Source organism: Gorilla gorilla, chromosome 19, assembly GCF_029281585.2.
Source record: "Gorilla gorilla gorilla isolate KB3781 chromosome 19, NHGRI_mGorGor1-v2.1_pri, whole genome shotgun sequence".
NCBI classification, from domain to species: domain Eukaryota; kingdom Metazoa; phylum Chordata; class Mammalia; order Primates; family Hominidae; genus Gorilla; species Gorilla gorilla.
This window is the reverse complement of record NC_073243.2, coordinates 78823720-78845444: the sequence shown is the minus strand read 5'-3', so window position 1 is coordinate 78845444 and position 21725 is coordinate 78823720. Positions and strand designations below refer to the sequence as shown.

Below are 21725 nucleotides of genomic sequence, written 5' to 3'. Positions count from 1 at the left end.
ACTGTGTTGCCCAGGCTGGAGTGCAGTGGCATGATCTTGGCTCACTGCAACCTTCACCTCCTGGGTTCAAGCTATTCTCCTGCCTAAGTCTCCCAAGTAGCTAGGATTACAGGCACCGGCCACCATGCCCAGCTAATTTTTGCATATTTAGTGGAGACAGGATTTCACCATGTTGGCCAGGCTGGTCTTGAACTCCTGACCTCAAGGGATCCGCCCAACTCAACCTCCCAAAGTGCTAGGATTACAGGCGTGAACCACTGCGCCCGGCCTATGTAATCTATTAAGGAAGATGCAAGACACTGAATGTCTTCAGTAATTTTTAGACGGCTCTTGGAGACCAATAGGAAATACTAGCAAATGAAAATAATAATAATAAACCCTTATGTTGTTGATAACAGTCAGACTCTTACAGAAAACATGTGAGTTGTGTGTGTGTGTGTTTTAAGTTTTAGGGTACATGTACAGGATGTGAAGTTTTGTTACATAGGTAAATATGTGCCATGGTAGTTTGCTGCACCTAACAACCCATCACCTAGGTCTTAAGCCCAGCATGCATCAGCTCTTTTCCCTAATGATCTCCCCCACTTGACCTCCCCCAACAGGCCCCACTAAGTGTTGTTCCCCTCCTTGTGTCCATGTGTTCTTATTGTTCATCTGTCACTTATAAGTGACAGCATGCAGTGTTTTTCTGTTCCTGCATTAGTTTCCTGAGGATAATGGCTTCCAGCTTCATCCATGTCCTTGCAAAGGATTTGATCTCATTCCTTTTTATGGCTTCCTAGTATTCCATGGTGTATATGTACCACATTTTCTTTATCCAGTCTATCATTGATGGACATTTGGGTGGATTCCATGTCTTTGCTATTATGAATAGTGCTGCAATGAACATTAGTGTGCATGTATCTTTATAATAGAATGATTTATATTCCTTTGGGTATATACTCAGTAAGAAGCTGCTGTTGGAAAATAATGAAAAGAAAACCTCTCTAAACCTGTTGGCTTAGAATATAAACAAAGCCATTAATCCTGAGGTTTTGCTAATCTTACCATCTCAACTCTGCTTTCTCTGTGCTACATAAAGGAACCCAGTGTCTGGGTTTAAAGACTGATTTGCACAAATATCAATGACTACAAAAGAGAAATATATTAATAGTTTTTGAGCCAGCTGGGAACTTCAGAAATCATCTGGCTTGTATATTTCCAGACCTGACTGCTCATCAGAATCACCTTAAGTACTTTTAAAATATAGATTTCTGGTCATCATCCCTGAGATATTCTGGAGAGAGTATAGATAATTAGATTTATTAGAGCCTCCAAACAGTTTTGATGTCTACACAGGTTTGGAAGCCACCGATCTGGTCAAGCCTCCCTGATTTCCAGATACCTAAACTGAGACACTGAAGGTGAAGTGACACTTAGCTCAAGGTTGGCAAAGCAAGCATCAGAACCCAGTGCCCTAGCATGCAGTCTTCAGTGCATCTATATTAAACCAGAGAGGCACAGATGGCATTTTTCTCTGCCTAAGTGTTATTGTAAGTGACCTTTCTTAGTTATAGGAGGCAGTGGAATAGTGAAAGAAAAAATATCTAAGTAAAACCAAAGGCTTGAAAGACTGCTATAAGAATCGGTGAAATGACAGGTCAATGCTTCATGAACTGTGAAGTACCCATACCAGTACCCATATAATATGGTATATGCAGGGGAGCAAAATTGTCATGTAAGAGGAAAATAAAAATATTTTAAATGAACTGGTACATTAAAATTATCCCAACATTTTTCTGTCTCAGGCATTTCAGGCATAGTGTAGAGGTGAGCAGGAGCAGGAAGATCCATAGGTGCTTTGTATCTGTGCATTTTTGTTTGTTTGCTTGAGACAAGATCTCTCTGTCACCCCGGCTGGAGTGCAGTGGTGTGCTCAAGTGATCCTCCTGCCTCAGCCCCCACCTCCCCTATCCCCACCCCAACAGCTGGGACCACATATGCCCGGCTGATTTTTGTATTTTAGAGATAGGGTTTCGCCATGTTGACCAGGCTGGCCTGGAACTCCTGGTCTCAGGTGATCTGCCCGCCTCCGCCTCCCAAAGTGCTGGGATTACAGGTGTGAGCCACAGTGCCTGGCCTGTATCTGTGGATTCTAAGAACTGTGGACAAAACATAGAGACGTGGGTTCAAACACTTCTACTTATTTGCTGCTTGAGCTCTCTGAATCCTGTGGTACTTTTCTCTGCCTATTTTGCAGATCTCTTTGCCATCTTGATTTCTCCTATTTCCTGATTCTGCTTTGAGACTTTCCCCATTTTCACCTCATTTCCCAGTCTCTTTTTTTAAATTCAAGAGTAATTTATTAAGCAGCTTTTTAAATATGTTGCTCTGTTAAGTAGTTTGGATATAAAAATGAAGAGTATAGTGTTCCTGATCTTATAGAAATCACATTCTAGCTGGGCAGAAAGTCATGTAATAAGCACATTATGATAAAATAGGATAAGTGCTACAATAGTAACATGGGACGTTTCCTGCAAGCACATGGAAAAGAAAGATTAATCCTTCTGGAGCTATAGAACATGCATGTAGATGTTGTTGATGGATTATAGAGGTAGGGGGGTTTCAGTGGGATGTATAGAATGAGTAAAGTATTGGAGACCGCATTCCAGGTAAAAAGTATGGATAAAAGTGTGAAAGTGCCTACTGTGTTCATGGAATGGCTACTAAAGCTCGAGTGGGCCTACAGTTTGGTTTAGAGTGTGGTGGTACTTGGATTAGGGAAGGAAAATGAAATGGAAAACTAGGATAAGATGAGAGAATCATGGTAAGATCTAGAAAGATTTCTGAGACAGCAATGTGGTTGTGTTGAAGGGAGGTGGAATAGAGAAGGAACCCAGTCAGGAGAACATGTAATTAATTATGAAGATAGATGAAGAGAGTCAGAAGTAAGATGGTGACATTAGGGATGGACAGGAAGAGGGGTATCAGAAATGCTTAGAGGCAAAATTTGTGGAATAAGATGACTAGCTATAGTGAATGATGGAGATGATTTGAGGTCTCTACTTTGAGCAACTGTGGAATATAGGGCTAATAGATTTTTGAAGGGCACGGTAAACAGGAGATACCTGTTGGTTGCCCAACTGGAATGTCTAGTGAATTGTTTGAAATGTAAGTTTGGTTCTTTTTGTTTGTTTGTTTTGTTTTGTTTATAAAGTTTGTTTACTTATTTATTTATTTTTTGAGATGGAGATTTTTGCTCTGGTTGCCCAGGCTGGAGTGCAATGGCGCAATCTCGGCTCATTGCAACCTCCACCTCCTGGGTTCAAGCAATTCTCCTGCCTCAGCCTCCCGAGTAGCTGGGATTATAGGCACAGGCCACCACACCTGGATAATTTTGTATTTTCAGTAGAGATGGGTTTTCACCATGTTGGTCAGGCTGGTCTCAAACTCCTGACCTCAGGTGATCCGCCCGCCTTGGCCTCCCAAAGTGCTAAGATTTAAGCAATAGAAATGCGTAGACTTGCTGGGGAGAATGTTTAGAGAGAGGAGAATCTACAGGATAAGACTCTGAGGAGTACTGACATTTAAGAGTAGGTAGGGGAAGAAGAAGCAAGAAAAGAGGGTGAAAGGAACAATGAGATAGAAAATCAAAACAAAGCAGGAGAATGATGCTATAGCAACTAAGGAAGTCCAAGTAGGGTAGTTCATGCTGTTGGATGAAAACTAAAAATGGACCATTAGATTGGACTATTTTGCTGGCTTTGTGAGAAATGTAGTGTTATTACAGCAGCAGAAGCTAGACTTTTCTGGATTGAAGAATGAAGGAGAAATAAGGGCAAATGTAGATCACTTGAATGGTGGCAGAAAACAAGAATGATAACATGATGACTTGAGAGATTTTTTTTTTTTAGGAGAGTAAGAGACTTCAGCAAATTTCTTCTTGAAATTAAAATAGCATACCCCCTAACAACAAAGAAGCAAATCTGCATGTCATCTTGTGATTTTTGTCTCTCTTCTTCTTCCTTCTATTCCTCTTTTGTTTTTACTTTATTTCAAGCCTCTCCCTTTTGCAGAGGGTTAACATCAATGCAAGTTTCTAAAGGGCCATTTACCACATAAGGCCTTATGCCATCTGGTTCTTCTTTATCTCTTTCCTTTTCTCACTTCTCTCTATTCTTTGTTGGCACTCACATGTACTAAACATGCTCCCATCTGTGGAACTCTGAATATGCTATTTCTTCTTTCTAAAATGTTCTTTTGGTCAAGTGTAGTGGCTCATGCCTGTAATCCCAGCACTTTGGGAGGCCGAGGCAGGTGGATCACCTGAGGTCAGAAGTTCAAGACCAGCATGGCCAACATGGTGAAACCCGGTCTCTTCTAAAAATGCAAACATTTGCTCAACATGGTGGTGCATGCCTGTAATCTCATCTATTTGGGAGGCAGAGGCAGGAGAATCGCTTGAACCCATGAGGCGGAGGTTGCAGTGAGCCAAGATCATACCATTGCACTCCAGCCTAGGCTACAAGAGCTAAACTCCATCTTAAAAATAAAAATAAAAATAAAATAAAATGTTGTTTCATCCTATATCCACATGGCTAAGCTTTCAGTTTATCCAGGTCTCTGCTTAAATTTCATCTCCTCACAAAAGCCTCCTCTGGCCACTGGATGTACTCCTCCTTCTATCCCCCGACCTGCAGTGTTTTCTTCTACACACTGATCACTACTTGGCCTCTTATGTGTATACATTTGTTTATTTGCTGTCTGTTTCTATTTATTATAAAATATAAACTCCAAAGGTACAGGGTATTTGTTCTATTCACTGTGTTATCTCCAGCTCCTAGTATAGTGCATGGTTCACAGTAGACATTCAATACATATTTCACAGCAGGCATTCAATACATATTTTTTAAAAGAATACTGTCTTCATCCTTTTTACTGCTATAACAAAATACTATAGACTGGGTAATTTACAAAGGACCGAAATTTACTTCTCGTAGTTCTAGAAGCTGTGAAGTCCAAGATCAAGGTGCCAGCAGGCTTTATGTCAGTTGAAATGTATTCAACAGACATAAAATCAAAATCTGTTCCTTATAGTTTTTGCTGCCCAGGTGTCATCACATGGCAGAAGAGGCTGAAGAACAAAAAGGGGACAAACACTGTGTCCTTACATGGCAGAAGAGCAAGACAGTGTATTCTTCAACCTTAAGCCCTTTTATAAAGGTGCTGATCCCATGAGGGCTCTGCTCATGGTTGATCCCATTCTTCAACCTCAAGCCCTTTAATAAAGATATTGAGCCCATGAGGGAGCTCTGCCCTCATGATTTAATTGTCCCTCAGAGGCCACACCTCTTAATACTGTTGCACTGGGATGAAGTCTCAATGAGAATTTTGTAAAGAACATCATCATTCAAACCACAGCAAATATTTATGAAGGATGAATTTAATTGTGGACATGGTTAAAGTGTCTATTTATATCATTTATTCTTATAGGAAGGTATAAGATAGTAATTTTGTCTTCTTGGCTATTTGTTTTTGTTGTTGTTGTTCTTGCTTTCTTCATTTTTTAAATGCATATACGCATATACGTTAAAAATACAAATCAATGAGCAATAGGATTAGAGTCTAGTACAGTTTGGATGCTTGTCCCCTCCAAATCTCATGTTGAAATGTAATCCCAAATGTTGCAGGTGGGGCCTGGTGAGAAATGTTTGGATCATGAGGGTGGATCCTTCATCAATAGCTTGGTGACATCTTCATGGTAAATGAGTGAGTTCTGACTCTGAGTTCACAGGAGACCTGGTTGTTTAAAAGAGTGTGGCATCTCCCCTCACCCTTGCTCCTGCTCTCAGCACATGACTTCACCTGCTCTCCCTTCACCTTCCACCATGATTGTAAGCTTCCTGAGGCCTCACCAGAGGCAGATGCCAGTGGCATGCTTCTGTTACAGTCTGCAGAACTGTGAGCCAAATTAAACCTTTTTCTTTATAAATTACTGAGCCCTAAGTATTTCTTTATAGCAATCCAAAAATGGACTAACACAGGGTCTTGCTGGGTATGTCTTATCAAATATTGATTAATTTTCTTTAAGCTACAAGGTGTGAGTGTGTGAGTATGTTTGTGTTTACACGTGTGTTGGTAGCTAGAAAGAAGGGAGTTGCATTGGCATACTGGGAGGAGGTGTTTCCAAAGACTTAGTAGTAGTCATTTTTCAAGACTTTATGGACACAGTGGATGAAAAACTGATAAAAGCACTTGTACATTTTTGGTTCTGCAAGCACTTTTGAGCAACATGCCAGGGAGTTTGTCAGAGTTTTCCACTGTAGTAATTCCCTCTCTCTCCCCATTCCCCATTTCATACTTTATGTGGAAGGATGTCACTATGTGCATCCCACAGTTCAGGAATGGGGAGTTAAGCTCCACCTCCTTGAGGATAGATTATTGACATCAATTATTTGAAATTCTTCTATGCAGGAGATTTGTCTATTAAATGTCAGTGTTCCCCAATGCTTCATTTCAAGTCTTCTTAACCCCCTCTGCATACTCAGTGGGTGATCTCATGCTGTCAGCTACTGTCTAATTCCTCAAGCTTTGATTTCTTTTTTAAATTATTCTTATATATTTATTTTATGAGATGGGGTTTTGTTCTGTCTCCCAGGTTGGAGTGCAGTGCCGTGATCTCAGCTCACTGCAGCCTCCGCCTCCCAGGCTCAAGTGATCCTCCCACCTCAACCCCCAGAGTAGCCAGGACCACAGACACACACCACCACACCTGGCTAATTTTTTTGTATTTTTCATATGGACAGGATTTTACCATGTTGTCCAGGCTGGTCTTGAACTTCTAAACTCAAGCAATCCACCTGCCTCAGCCTCCCAAAGTGCTGGGATTACAAGCATGAGCCACTGTGCCTGGCCTCTAGTTTTGATTACTATTCCAAGTTTCAGATTCTATTTCTAGCTACAACTGGACAGCTCCTAAATCTAATTCAACGTTTTAAAAATCAAACTTTTTCCAAATCTCCACTTCAGTCTCCTTTATTACTTTTCTCAGTGGCTGGGTTTATCTTCTATGTACTTTCTTATTTTAAAAAATCACATTCAACCTTTATTCTTCCCTTCCTATAACCTTTACATACTCCCAATATCTACTGGTCATAACATCCTATGGAGTGTATCTTTGAAATATTTCTCAAATCAAGTTCTATTTGCCATCTTGACAAAAGTGTCTAGTATTGGTCCCAGTGTAACCTAATAGTCCCCAAATAACTGCTTTAGGCTTCTAGATAGAAGTCATGGGTACAGTGTCTCCTGTGTTTAGTATACCCTGCACGCAGATGCCATGGTGATCTTACTAAATCAGAACTCCACATCTAACTTATATTCCTAAAATTGTTCCATGGGACATAGCATGGTGTGAAAGCTACTTCCAACTCTGGCTTCTGTCTGACCTCTTCAGCTCTTTCCACTGCCATTTCCTTCCTTTCCTCACATCTTGAACTTAAAGCTCTACAGAACTTATTACTATTAGTGAGCACACCATGTTCTTTTGTTCTGCTGAGATATTTAGATGTATAAAGCTGGAGGAATTTCTGCCTGAGAAAAGTCCACCTTCCTCTGCCGAAAAAATTTCCCTGCATTCTTTATGACCTCACTTGAATATCAACTAGTGTTTACTGAGAGCCTACTATGTATAGAGCCAACATATTATAATCTTCATGTTTTCAGTAAGTGTCCTAGTATTAAGCATTTTGCTCTTTTTTGCCTTCTTTTCAAATATAAACATTTGGGGGAAAATAGCATATTAAGTATTTTATACCTAAGTGAGACTCAATTTATAACATTGTTTTCGTCGATGACATAAGGGCCATGTGAGAAGAAGAAACAGTGGATGAGAGGGAAGAAAGTGTCAAAGAAGAGGAAAATAGAAGTAGCTACTAGAATAGATAGCCTGTTACCATATTCTCCAGCCTGGAAAAGTGCTGTAGTCCACAAGTGGTATACTTTTTTTTTTTTTTTTTTTTTTTTTGAGATGGAGTCTTGCTCTGTCGTCTAGGCTGGAGTACAGTGGCATGATCTCGGCTCACTGCAACCTTCGCCTCCCAGGTCCAAGCAATTCTCGTGCCTCAGCCTCCTGAGTAGCTGGGATTACAGGTGCATGCTACCACGCCCGGCTAATTTCTGTATTTTTAATAGAGACGGGGTTTCACCATGTTGGCCAGGCTGGTCTCAAACTCCTAACCTCAAGCCAACATAATATAATGTTTATGTTTTCAGTAAATGTCTTAGGCCTCCCAACGTGCTGGGATTACAGGCGTGAACCACCGCACCCAGCCCACAGTGGTATATACTCTTAACTGGATGATAGCAAGAGAAAAAATTGTCAAGGCACAGACAAGGCTGAACATCCCTGAGCTGAATCTTAGTAAACTCAGAGGTGTGTAGTATGTCAGACTTAAAAATAGGTCTTGAATTTAAAGCAAAGAAGGGCAAAAATGTGCAAAATCTCAAACTTAGAGCTGTTCTTAGAATACAGTTCTGTGGTCAAGATTCCCCTCTATGTAGGGAGGCCCTTCAGGCTAAATGTCAAAAAGGTTGGGGAAAGAATCAGGCAGTTTGAAGGGAAGTGATTCTCTAGACAGGCTGTGCAATTTCAAGTGCTGTGTAGGAAAAAGGAAGATGTGGATGGCAGGTTTTTTTGTTTTTGTGTTTTTCAGTTGAAGTGGACCTTAGAGATAACTTAATTCAGCCGTCTCATTTTGTAGTGAAAGAAACTGAGACCTTACATGTTAGCTTTGAGCAGATCTTAGCCCTCCTGCTGCAAGTGAGATAGGGAACTCCTCCAATCGGTTTTATTTTTCCACAAACAAAACTAATACCAGGATATTGCATAAAAATTACAACAATAGCATACATTTGTATAGAGCTTTGTTTATAATATTCTGGGCACAACATTATCAGAGAACGTGTACTGTTTCTGCCCTTGAGACACTTATTAATAATGTGTAACCATATAATTTATTATCTGAACCAGGACACTTTTGAAAATGAAAGGGGAGGCTATTAATAATCTTTCAAAAACAATAGGCATTAACTGGGAGTGTTCCAAGCACCCCGGGATATGTGGTCACTTGCTTTTCACCTAAGTGCAGAATTTCCAAGGCTAAGGTCCAGATTAGGTTACAATGCAAAAGTTTCTGGGCCAGCAGACTGAGAGCTGTTGGCTCAGGTTCTCACTCAGAATGGGAAGACTGGGCTTGTTTTCTGCCTTCAGGTTTAGCATTTGTATATATCCATGTTTGATGGGATTGTGTTCGGGCTTATTCATTCAGCAAGCTAAACATTTATTGAGAACCAGGTGTGCAGTGTTAAGAGAGAAAACTGTAGAGGTGGGAAGAAGTAAAATCACTGAGGACAATTTATGCCATGTAATAAACTTGCACTGGTAATTTAGCAGGCAAATAGACTGCTGAATATTTAATTCAGTTCAGTCAGAATGAACAAACAAAATAAAAATATCATTATTTCATTTCTGTTATCACTACATTGAAATGCTACTTTCTGAACTTTGATTTATTTTTTGGTACTTGGCCCCCATCATACACAAATGTATCTGCTTTTGTTTCTGCTAGTGCAGACTTAGAGAACAGCTAACTCTGGCCTGTTTAAGGACTTAGATCAGTGTTTCTCAGTGGAAGGCAATTTTGTTTCTCACGGGACATTTGATAATGTTAGGAGACATTTTTGTTTGTCACAAATATGGGAAGGGATACTGCTGGCATTTTAGTAGTTAGAAACCAGGATGTGGCTCAACATCCTACAGTGAACAGAATAGCCTCCTACAACAAAGAATTATCCAGGCCAAAATGTCAACAGTGCTCAAGCTGAGAAACTCTGAAGTAGATGGAGACAGTATTTTTGATTCTTTGTAACCTTGCTGTGTTGGTTTGGGTTCTTCCAAAGCAGAGCCTGAGATGATGACTTGGATATGGGAAGTAAGAGTGAAGGAACGGGGAGAGTGCAACAGAGAAAAATGAAGAACTAAGATAAGGGGGCATTATTGGGGTGTCCCTGTGTGTAACAGGGGATAGATTTCATTGTGATCTTCTGAGGAACATTCAAGATGCCTCTCTAAATAGTCCTCCCACGAGGAATGAAAAATGGTAGCATTTACTCACCATTGGCATTCATTCAATCCCTCATTGGCTGCAGAAAGCTGCTGGGGCTTATATACCTTCATCCACCCAGACTGTGTTTACAGGTGGGCTGTGGAGGCTGTTGTGCACTGGAGGAGGTCCTGGGGCAGAAACAGGAAAGATGTGCCATGTACTCTACATGGAGCCCTATCAGTGTTAGCTGAATCTGAGGTTACATGAGACTGTCCACCACAGATGCAGCTGAGGTCAGAGGTGGGCTTCTCAGGTTGACATGGGGCACGAGAGGTATTTGTTACAGTTGGTTTAGGAAAAGTGCAGTTGTTTTCGAGATAAAGTGCTGTATCATCATACTAACTATATTCCTCAAAATTTATAATTCAGTTTATTCTATTATTGTTGACTTTTTACTATGCATCAAAAAAGTGCTTGCTCAGCAAATTGAGACCATAAACAAGATTTCAGAAAATATTATTATTTAAAAATTGCTTAGGACTTCAACACCTTTTACGTTAACAAAACATATTCAGGATAAAAGAATTGTCTCTTAAGTATATCTTAAATTTCTTTTCTTCCACAACTGAAAATTAATAAAATAACATTAAGTATGCCATATATTTAAAAAGTTAAATGTTTTTAATGCTCCTAACCAGTTACACTGGGTTAATTGCTCCTCTCTTTGTTCTCTTTCCCTTTCTCTTCTTCCTTGGTAAAAAGTACAAAGTGAGCAGATGTCAGCTATGGTAATCAGGAAAATTTGTTGGTATTGTGCTTAAGGAGGCTGCCAATGTTAGAAACTATCCTGTGTTTGAGTCTTGACACAGGGTTATTATGTTAACTTCTATTTTCCACTAGCTATGCATAAAACAGAGAAAAAAATGTGATCCAACTTTTTTTTTTTTTCCCTGATGTCAATCAGCTACATATCCAGCAGGGATTGGAACTTTAAAGAAAGGGCCCTTTTGTTTTGTGTTACACTTTAATTATAGTAAGGATATACCTCAGAGATACTGTAGGTTCAGTTCCAGGCCACAGAAATACAGCAAAGATTGCAATAAAGCAAGTCAAACTAATTTTTTAGTTTCCCAGTGTGATGGGTAATATTGAGTGTCAATTTGATTGGATTGAAGGATGCAAAGTTGCTCCTGGGTGTGTCTGTGAGGGTGTTGCCAAAGGAGACTAACATTTGAGTCAGTTACTGGGAGAGGCAGTCCCACCCTCAATCTGGGTGGATACCATTTAATCAGCTGCCAGTACAGCTAGAATAAAGCAGGCAGGAGAAGATGGAAGAGTTGACTTGCTGAGTCTTCCAGGCTTCATCTTTCTCCTGTGCTGGATGCTTCCTGCCCTCAAACATCAAACTCCAAGGCCTTGAGCTTTTGAACTCTTGGGCTTACAAGAGTGGTTTGCCAGGGGCTCTCGGGCCTTTGGCCACAGACCGAGGGCTGCACCTTTGGCTTCCCGACTTTTGAGGTTTTGGGACTCGGACTGATCTACCACTGGCTTCATTGCTCCTCAACTTGCAGATGGCCTATGGTGGGACTTTACCTTGTCATCATGGAGTCGATTCTTCTTAATAAACTCCCTTTCATGTATACGTATATCCTATTAGTCCTGTCCCACTGGAGAACGCTGACTAATATACCCAGCACATATAAAAAGTTGTGTTTACACTATACTGTAGTCTAATAAGTGTACAATAGCATTATGTCTAAAAAATATACATACCTTAATTTAAAAATTGTTTATTTCTAACAAATGCTAATGATCATCTGAGCCTTCAGTGAGTTTTAATCTTTTTACTGGTAGAGGGTCTTGCTTTGATGTTGATGGCTGCTGACTGATCAGGGTGGTGGTTGCTAAACATAACCTGCACAGACCTTGGGGGACTGAACAAAGCAGGGCAAACGGGGGACTAAAGACAAAGACAAAAGAGTATGTTTGGAAGAAGGGGTCAGGGGCATCTTGCCTCCAGTGGACAAGGGCCCAGACTTTCCACCGCCCTTCGTATTCATTGGTAAAAGAGATAGCAAGAAGAGGAGTGGAAGAAGAGGTCAGCTGCTCAGTCCAGAGTAGGCTTGCAAGACTGCATTCCTCGAACAGTAAGCTCTAGATGTCCCAGTAGATAACCTCAAGGAGCCCAGCGCCAGGGGCTGACTGCCCTCAGCAAACCTTCTGGTGGCAGGCGCAGCCGTGAGTTTTCTCACATCCTGCATTCATGATAAACAGTTTGCTGTTTGATCATATAGCCTCCAGTGGAATGCTGAGTTGGTCACGATCCCTTTGGCCTTTTTGGCTCCGAATAGCTAAAGGTTAGGGTGGCTGTGGCAATTTTAAAAAATAAGACAATAATGAAGTTTGCTGTATCAATTGACTCTTCCTTTCATGAAAGATTTCTCTGTAGCATGTGATGCTGTTTGATAGCGTTTTACCCACAGTATAACTTTTTTCAAAATTGGAGTCAATCCTTTTGAACTCTGCTATTGTTTTATCAACTAAGTTTATGTAATATCCTAAACCCTTTTTTGTCATTTCAACGATGTTCACAGCATCTTTTCCAGGAGTAAATTTCAGTTCAAGAAACCTCTCTCTTTGCTCATCTATAAGAAGCAACTCCTCATCAGTTCAAGTTTTATCATGAGAAGGCAGCAATTCAGTCACATCTTCAGACTCCATTGCTAATTCTAGTTTTCTTGCTGTTTATACCACATCTGTGGTTCCTTCCTCCACTGAGGTCTTGAACTCTCAAAGTCACCCATGAGGCTTGGAATCAACTTCTTCCAAACTCCTAATGTTGATATTTTGACCTGTTCCTGTGAATCACAAATTTTCTTAATGGCATCTAGAATGATGATTCCTTTCCCGAAAGTTTTCAATTTACTTTGTCCAGATCCATCAGAAGAATCACAATCTCTGGAAGTTTTGTCCTTACAAAACATGTTTCTTAAATCATAAGACTTGAAAGTCAAAATTAACTTTTTGATCCATGGGCTGCAGAATAAGAATGGATGTAGTGTTAGCAGGTATGAAAACACCATTAGCTCATGACCAGCCTGGCCAACGTGGCAAAACCCCATTTCTACGAAAAATAAAAATAAAATAAAAAAAGCTGGATGTGATGGTGATCGCTTATAATCCCAGCTACTCGGGTGGCTGAGGCAGGAGAATTGCTTGAACCCAGGAGGGGGAGGTTGCAGTGAGCCAAGATCACGCCACTGCACTCCAGCCTGGGTGACAGAGTGAGACTCCATCTCAAAACAAAACAAAACCAAAACATTAATCTCCTTGTATATCTCCATCAGAGTTCTTGGGTGACCAGGTGCATTGTCAATGAGCATTAATATTTTCAAAGAAATCTTTTCTCATAAGAAGTAGGTTTCAACAGTTGGCTTAAAATATTCAGTAACCGTACTGTAAACATGTGCTGTCATCCGAGCTTTGTTGTCTGATTTATAGAGTGCAAGCAAGGTAGATTTAACACAGTTCTTCAGGGCTTAGGATTTTCAGAATGGTAAATGAGCATCGGCTGCAACTTCAAATTACCAGCTGCATTAGCCCCTAACAAAAGAGTTATCTTTTCCTTTGAAACTTTGAAGCCAGGCAGTGACTTTTCCTCTCTAGCTATGAAAGTCCTACATGGTATCTTCCAGTATACGGATGCTTCATCTACAATGAAAATCTGTTGTTTAGTGTAGCCACCTTCATCAGTAATCTTACCTAGATCTTCCGGATAACTTGCTGAAGGTTGTACATTAGTACTTGCTGCTTCAGCTTGCACTTCTATTTTATGAAGATGGCTTCTTTTCTTAAACCCTGTGAACAAACATCTGCTACCTTCTAGCTTTTCTTCTGAAGCCTCTTCACTTTTCTCAGCTTTCATCGAATTGAAGAGAATTAGGGCCTTGCTCTAGATTAGTCTTTGGTTTAAGGGAATGTGTGGCTAGTTTCATCTTCTATCCAGACCACTCAACCTTTCTCCACATCAGCAAGAAGGCTATTTTGCTTTTTTATCATTCATGTGTTCACTGGAGTGGCACTCTAAATTTCCTTCAAGAACTTTTCCTTTGCGTTCTCTACATAGCCAACTGGCACTAGAAGCCTAGCTTTTAACCTATTTTAACTTTCAACATGCCTTCCTCATAAAGCTTAATCATTTCTAGTTTTTTGTTTAAAGTGAGAGACATGAAACACTTCCTTTCATGTGAACACTTAGAGGCCAAAGTAGGGTTATTAATTGGCCTAATTTCAATACTGTGGTGTCTCAAGGAATAGGGAAACCTGAGGAGAGGCAGAGAGAAGGGAAACAGCCAGTCAGTATCTGCAAAGCACAATAAGGCAAAGTACAATAAAATGAGGTAGGCCTGTAAGCAATTCCAAATAGAAGCAGACAATCCTAAAAGGCCTAAGATTGATATAACTGACTATGAACTCTCTTGCTCCAACAGAGGAGCTTCTCAACAGAGAATCTGTAGTCAGCCCAGAATCAATATTTCTTGGGATTATGAAAGGAAGCAAGGTGACTATCGTATCCCAGCTCCAACGTAAAATATAGTAATGACTGCTAACTAAAATTTACTGAGAGATTTGCCAGGTATTTTCCTACTAGGCATCCGTTTTATGTTCTGCTTTCCACTTTTGCAGTAAACTACATTTCCCAGACTTCCTTACACACTGGCATCTAGCAGTTGAGAAAATGGAGGCACTGCCAGAAGATTAGAAGAATCTTAGAATTAGAAGATTAGAAAGCCCCAGTTCCTAGGCCTGGATAAAACTACTTCTTTTCAGCCAGGCACAGAAGCTCATGCGTATAATCTCAGCACTTTGGGAGGCTGAGGCAGGTGGATCAGGAGGTCAGGAGTTCGAGACCAGCCTCACCAGCATAGTGAAAACCCATCTCTACTAAGAAATACGAAAAATTAGCCGGGCTTGGTGGCAGGCGCCTGTAATCCCAGCTACTCAGGAGGCTGAGGCAGGAGAATCGCTTGAACCCAGGAGGCAGAGGTTGCAGTGAGCTGAGATTGTGCCATTGCACTACAGCCCAGACAACAGTGTGAGACTCCATCTGAAACAAAACAAAACAAACAAACAAACAAAAAAACTACTTCTTTTCTTTGTCTTCCAGTCCTATGGGGTGGTAGAGACTTCTAGCACTTGTTAATCTCTAGATTCCTTCATGGTCCCCTGTTAGCCTTCAGCACTTCCAACACATTTGAAAATATTCCCTAGGGTTTAGTTTCTCTGCCTGTTCACCAATATTTAAAGTTCTAGGCACTTTACATATATTAATTAACTCTCTAAATAGCAATTCTATGAGGTAGACACTATTATTTTCCTCATTTTGGAAATGAAGAAACCAAGGTAAATACAGATTCAGTAGCTTGTCCAAGGTCCAACAGGAAGTGGTAGCCTGAAAACAAGCAGTCAATTTCCAGAGCCTAAACTTTTTTTTTAAAGAGCCTAAACTCTTACTACTAAATTATATTGCCTCTCATCAGAACCAAATTATTCACCCTTGACTCCAAACATTTCTAACTGAAGGATTCTTCCCTCAATTCTGAGGTCAGGGTCATTGGCATTTTGTCAAATGTCTCTAGTGATGCTTCTATTTTTGGTAGGGCAAGTGGCCAAGGGACTGCTTGTGTTACCCTCCATGAACCCCTAAGATCCATTTTGCTTTCTTTCTGTGTTTTCTCCCCTCTGTTGCCACTCCAGGCCTCCTACCAGGGTCACTCACTGAGTTGTCTTGGTCCCAGTAGTGCACTCAGTGCATCCAGAGGTGCCTCTTGCTCCAGTTTTGCTCCGTGTCTCAATTCTGCCTTTTGCCAGGTTCATTGGTGCGTAAGGACAGGTCAGAGATAAATTACATAACACATTGATGATTCTAATGATGAACTGAATACTTCCCAGAAAAATTCCACTGTCTTTCCCCATATAGCACTGTTATAAATATACACTGGCTCTTCATTTGGGATTCTGTGAATATATCATGTAATTTTGTATTTCTATATTTTTTCTCTTACTGTCTTCATTATTTGAAATGTACTTGCCTTCTCTCTCCTCTCAGTGAAATATTACTCATCTTGAAAGGTAAGGTCTAGCTTAAATGCTATCTATTCTGAGAACTTTCCATGATTCCACTTTCCCTACTCCTAACTCAGATAAACTAAATCACTTTCTACTTTTTGCTTCCACATCACTGTGTTCACCCCTTTGATCCAGTTCTCAGCGTGTACCTGTCTCCCAAATAAACTTGAAAGTAGAGAGTATATCTTTGCCTTTGTGTTTCCTGTTACCTAATACCTGTTTATCAGATTTTTAAGTTGAATCAGAGCAAGCAGTTTTGTTGACCTCTGCTGTAACAAATCTAGGAGCCAGAGGATAATAAGTAAGCATCATTTAGTGAGTGCTAAGCAGGTGAAACCATCTTCCATATTGACTTGGTTTTTGTTCTTTTAGCTTGATATGTTAGAAAATGGGAAATTTGGTGATTTTTCGTAGGTTATTTGTTTCTTAGATGCTAAATTCCAACTCAAAATTGTGTGTGTGTGTGTGTGTGTGTGACAGTGGACAAATTTACTTGAACAGTTACTTTTTCTTGTAGACAACTGATTCACAACATTATTGTGAGTAAAGATGACTGCATGGTAGCAGAATATTATTTTGGAAATACAACTCCTATGATATACTCAGCAATGAAAGATAAGAATTACTGAATCAGCAGTAGGTTATAAATGGGTTTATTTTTAATAGGAACTATTTAACACAGGGAGTTTACTGTTTTAGTGCTAGGGAGAATACGTACAGTCTTAGCCTATGCCCACACAGGTTGGGTATTTCATGTGTGGCTTTCACCAAAAGATAGTTAATTCATTATTTGGGCGATATAAAGGCTATTTGCCAAATAGTTATATAGTTTATTGAATAGCTATTACGAGTTAATCATTAAACAGTTTGCAATTTGCAGATCAATAAGTTCCTACTCTTACTATCTTTGAATAATGTATGAAGTTGGTTACTAACCAAAGTGGTTTAGTAGCTAGATAGATAGACCCATTGCAGTACCAAATGTATAGTAAGTCTTAGTCTGTTAGAGCTGCTGTGATAGAATTCTATAGATTGGGCGGCTTATAAACAACAGAAATTTATTTCTCACAATTCTGAAGGCTGAGAAGTTCACAATCAAGGTGCTGGCAGATCTGGTGTCTGGTGAGGGCCCCTCCCTGGCTCACAGACAGCAGTCTTTTCTCTCTGTCGTCACATGGTAGAAGTGGAGAGAGATCTCTCTGGGGCCCCTTTTATAAGGGCACTAGTCCTATTCATGAGGGCTCTGCCTTTATGAACTAATCACCTCCAAAATCCCCCACTTCCAAACACCCTGACACTGGGAATTAGTTTTCAACATACAAATTGGGGGTTAAGGGGCGGGCACAGATATTCAGACCACAGCATACAGTATATGTATTTTTCTCATGGTGGGTCACCCAATATAACCCAGAGAGCCCTATCAAAGGATCATATTTGATAAGAGTGACTAGTCCATACTGTTGCCTAGTTTTACACTTGTAAATACTAGTGTTCCATTCTCTGCTTTCTTCAGTTTACATGATTGCCACTAAACCAATTCTTTTCCTTAAAAAAATTGTAAACCTTTTTATTTTTAACATGATCTATCTTTCTGCCATTAATTTATGTTCAGGTGAAAAGTTTAGGCCCCAAATGCCTAATAAAAAGCATGCAAGTAATTTGACTGGAAGTACAGCAAGAGTGCTTAAAAAAAAGTGTTGTTATTTGTGAAAATGAAGGTTGCTGTTGGCTAGAGGTGAGAGGGCACCCAAAAGGAAATATACGAGAGGCCAGATTATAAAGTTCAGCAGGCTTTTAGACATAGATGAAAACTCTTTGACATTGCGAAGGGCGTTATAAACATCTCCATAACTGGGAAGAAGTGACCAACAATTGCATAGACAGGAGCTCCACAGACTATGGTTAGGGCTTCATGGGAATTTAGGAGATCTGAAGAAAATAAAACCACCACCAAGATAAAAAATCAGGAATGCATCTCCATAGAAGCTGTAAATGAGACAAGCCCTATAAGTATGTCATGCCCTGCATGTATACAAACACAAATATAAATGTATATACACTTGTATAGAAAGTTACTGTTTGTTTTTATTAAAATGAGACATTATGCACATTATTCTATAACTTATTTTCCTCACTTAACAGTGTGTCATTGGAAGTGCTTTCTTAATATGTAGATGTAACTAATTTGTTTTTTGACAAGGGTGACAAGATAATTTAATAGAGAAGGATCCATCTTGTCAACAAATGGTGTTATGACAGCTTCATATCCATATGCAAAAGACTAGAATTTTACTTCTTCTTTATACTATGCACAAAAATTACTCCAATTGCATCATAGACCTAAATATAAGAGCTAAGACTACAAAAACATTTGAAGAAAGCATGGGAGAAAATCTTTATGATCTTGAGTTAAGTAAAGCATTTTTAGGTACAATACAAATGCACAAGTGAAAAAAAGAAAAACATATAAATCAGACTTCATCAAAATTAAAGACTTGTGCTTCAAATACCCATCAAGAATGTGAAAATATTTTTGTGGCATATATTTGATGAGAGGCTTGTATCCAGAACATATAAAGAATGCATGTAACTCAACAATAAAGACAAATAACCCAGTTAAAATGAATAAAGGATCCGAATACCTATTGCTCCAAACAAGATAATGCAAATGGACAACAAGCATGTGAAAACATGCTCATCATCGTTAACTATTAGGGAAACGCATATCAAAATCATGAGATAGTACTTCATACTCACTAGGTTGGCAATAATCAAGAAGATAGATAATAGCAAGTGTTGGTGAGGATATGGAGAAATTGGAATCTTCATTACATTGCTAGTGGCGATGTAAAATGGTATGGCCTCTTTGGAACACAGTTTGCCATAAACAGAGAGTTACCATATGACCCAGTAATTCCACTCCCAGGTTATACCCAAGATAAATTAAACATATCTTCAAATCTCAAACCATATCTAAACTTCGATATCTAAAACATATCAAAAACTTATTCATAAATGTTCATAACAGCATTATTTATTATAGCCATAAAGTGGAAACAACCCAAATGTCCATCAGCTGATAAATAAATCAAATATGGCATAACCACAAAATGGAATATTATTTGGCAATAGAAAGGAATGAAGTACTGACATATACTACAACATAGATGAACCTTGAAACTTTATGCTAAGTGAAAGAAGCCAGTCACAAAGGACCCCATACTGTATGGTAAATTCAATATAGGCAAATCCATAGAGACTGAGAGTAGATTAATGATTACTAGAAACTGAGAGAGTTGGAGGAAAATGGAGAGTGACAGCTGATGTATATGGAGTTTATTTTTAGGGAAATAAAAATGTTCCAAAATTGATTGCGGTAATGGTTGCACAACTCCGAATAAACTAAAAATTACTTAATTCTGCCCTTTAAAATGATGAATTTTATAGTGCATAAATTATCTCTTAATTTTTAAAATCCATAACAATAATATTTGCAAAATTATTTTTGCTGTGTTAGGTGCCATATTCATTCACAGGTTCCAGGAGTTATGATGTAGATATATTTGTGGGAGCCATTATTCTGTCTCCCTACTTAGACAGTATGGAAGTAGCTGCAACTGTAATAGTCAGACCTGGCTAGACCTTGCTGTCCTCTGTGAGTAGCAATGCAGCTCTAAAGAGTATACGTCTACAAATAAGGACAGTCAGGATGATACATTTCTTAGCAGATAGCATGGAAAGATGAAGATAGAAGGCACTATTTCCTACTCCCTTTTCTCTCCCAACAGTCGGACATAATGATACCACAAAAGGCCCTTTGTCTTAGTCATATCTTTGTTATGGTGTCTTTTTCCCTCAATACTTTAAAGTTTTAAGTAAACTCTCCTTTTTCATATTTCCTTGTTACTTATGTTGTTTAGAAAGATCTCCCCTACATCAACATCAAAACTATTCCCCTAATTTTTTCCATTATTTTATTTTTCTTTTAAATATATAATGTGTGTGAGATTCTTTTTGTCAGTAATGTGAGACGGGTATGCCTTTGTTTTCTTTTAATTGGATAGCCATTTATTCCAGCATCATTTGTTAAATAATCAGTTTTTTTTCTCTCTGAATTAGAGATCTTAGCCATATATTACATTCCATATTACCCCTATCTATTTCTGGACTCTGTCTTGTGTTTCATTGATAGCTGTCATTTTCAAGAATAAGAGCCTAATGCAGAAAAATAATTACATAATTAAAACTTCTATTCTGTTACACAGTTTGACACTGAACAATTAGAAAGTAAAGCTGTTTGGGCCATTTTTCTTTCCTGCTATTAACATAGGCCTTATTTGTGTAGTCCAGTTCACACTAAATGCAAAGCAAGATTGTGTATACACAATCTTTTAAGTATTTGCTCAAAGAACTGGCTGATAATGTAAACACTACCTGAAATGTACAGATTGAAAGACACTGAGAAGCTCCTCTGCTTAAAAATATCTTCCTTACTGACAAGCAGCCTGGCCTGAAATAGCCACCATTAGAGTTACTCTCTTATAATAAGTGTACCACATCTGGAAGTTTCTTATATGAAAAGTTGAACACAAATCTATGGGCATCTATCACCATGTTAGACTTGAAATGATAGGTTTGATGGCATTATGAAATGCAAACCATTCCATTCAGTATATTTTCCTAGTATCATTAAATATTGAAGGAGATGGGGAAAGGTTTCCCCCATGACTTAATCTCTTACTAGAAGAAAATGTGTTTCTCATGAATATATTATCCTGGAAAGAAATCTCAGGGGGAAAGTTCGCGTGTATCAGTGACTCTTGATTTAGCTTTGCCATTTTTTTGTTGTTGTTGTTAGCTTTGTAGGCCTTGTTATACTTCTTGACTGTTGCTTATTTAGAAGCATAATAAAGAAACTTGATTTTTTCCTCCCTGAGACTGCCTGCTTTCATGATCAGTTTATCTTTCTTCTACTGAAAGCTAAGATTTGAGCTCATATAAATGATTTATTAATTGGAATTTGAGTTGTCTTGAAGAGAAGCCTACTGTTTAAAACCATTAGCATTTTTTCCCCTCAACCCATTTCATTGAAGGGGCATTCAGCAAGGTTGTAATTTATGCAATGACCCTGAATTTACTCTGTGCTTTGCTTTCTGTAAATGTTATATGTTATAATGTGGTAAGACAGAAGTAGCCAAGTTACATTAAGAAGGAATGTATCCTGAAGAAATTAATTAGAGTAACAATTTTCTTTTGAGGTTTCTTAGTCTCTTGGAGCTCTTAAGAGTATCTGTAAGAAGACTAGTCTATATTTAGTAATTACTGATTATTTAACATGAGATTTCAATAGATAATTTTCTCTTCATGACTTTTTCTTAGAGTCACTTCAAGGGATGATATGTTCTCTATAGATGTTTTTCAGTAGTAATTTTATTTTTGTTCTCATCCAATAACTGAAATCATTTGAGCTTTCTTCTTATCCTGGACCCTTTTTTATATCACTTTAAGTGA

The 21725-nt window shown here is 39.0% G+C and overlaps 1 pseudogene; it reads right to left on the bottom strand.

Moving 5' to 3' along the window:
* Positions 1–11906: 11906 nt before the first annotated feature.
* Positions 11907–14350, bottom strand: LOC134757546 (tigger transposable element-derived protein 1-like; annotated as a pseudogene).
* Between the last annotated feature and the right edge of the window lie 7375 nt (positions 14351–21725).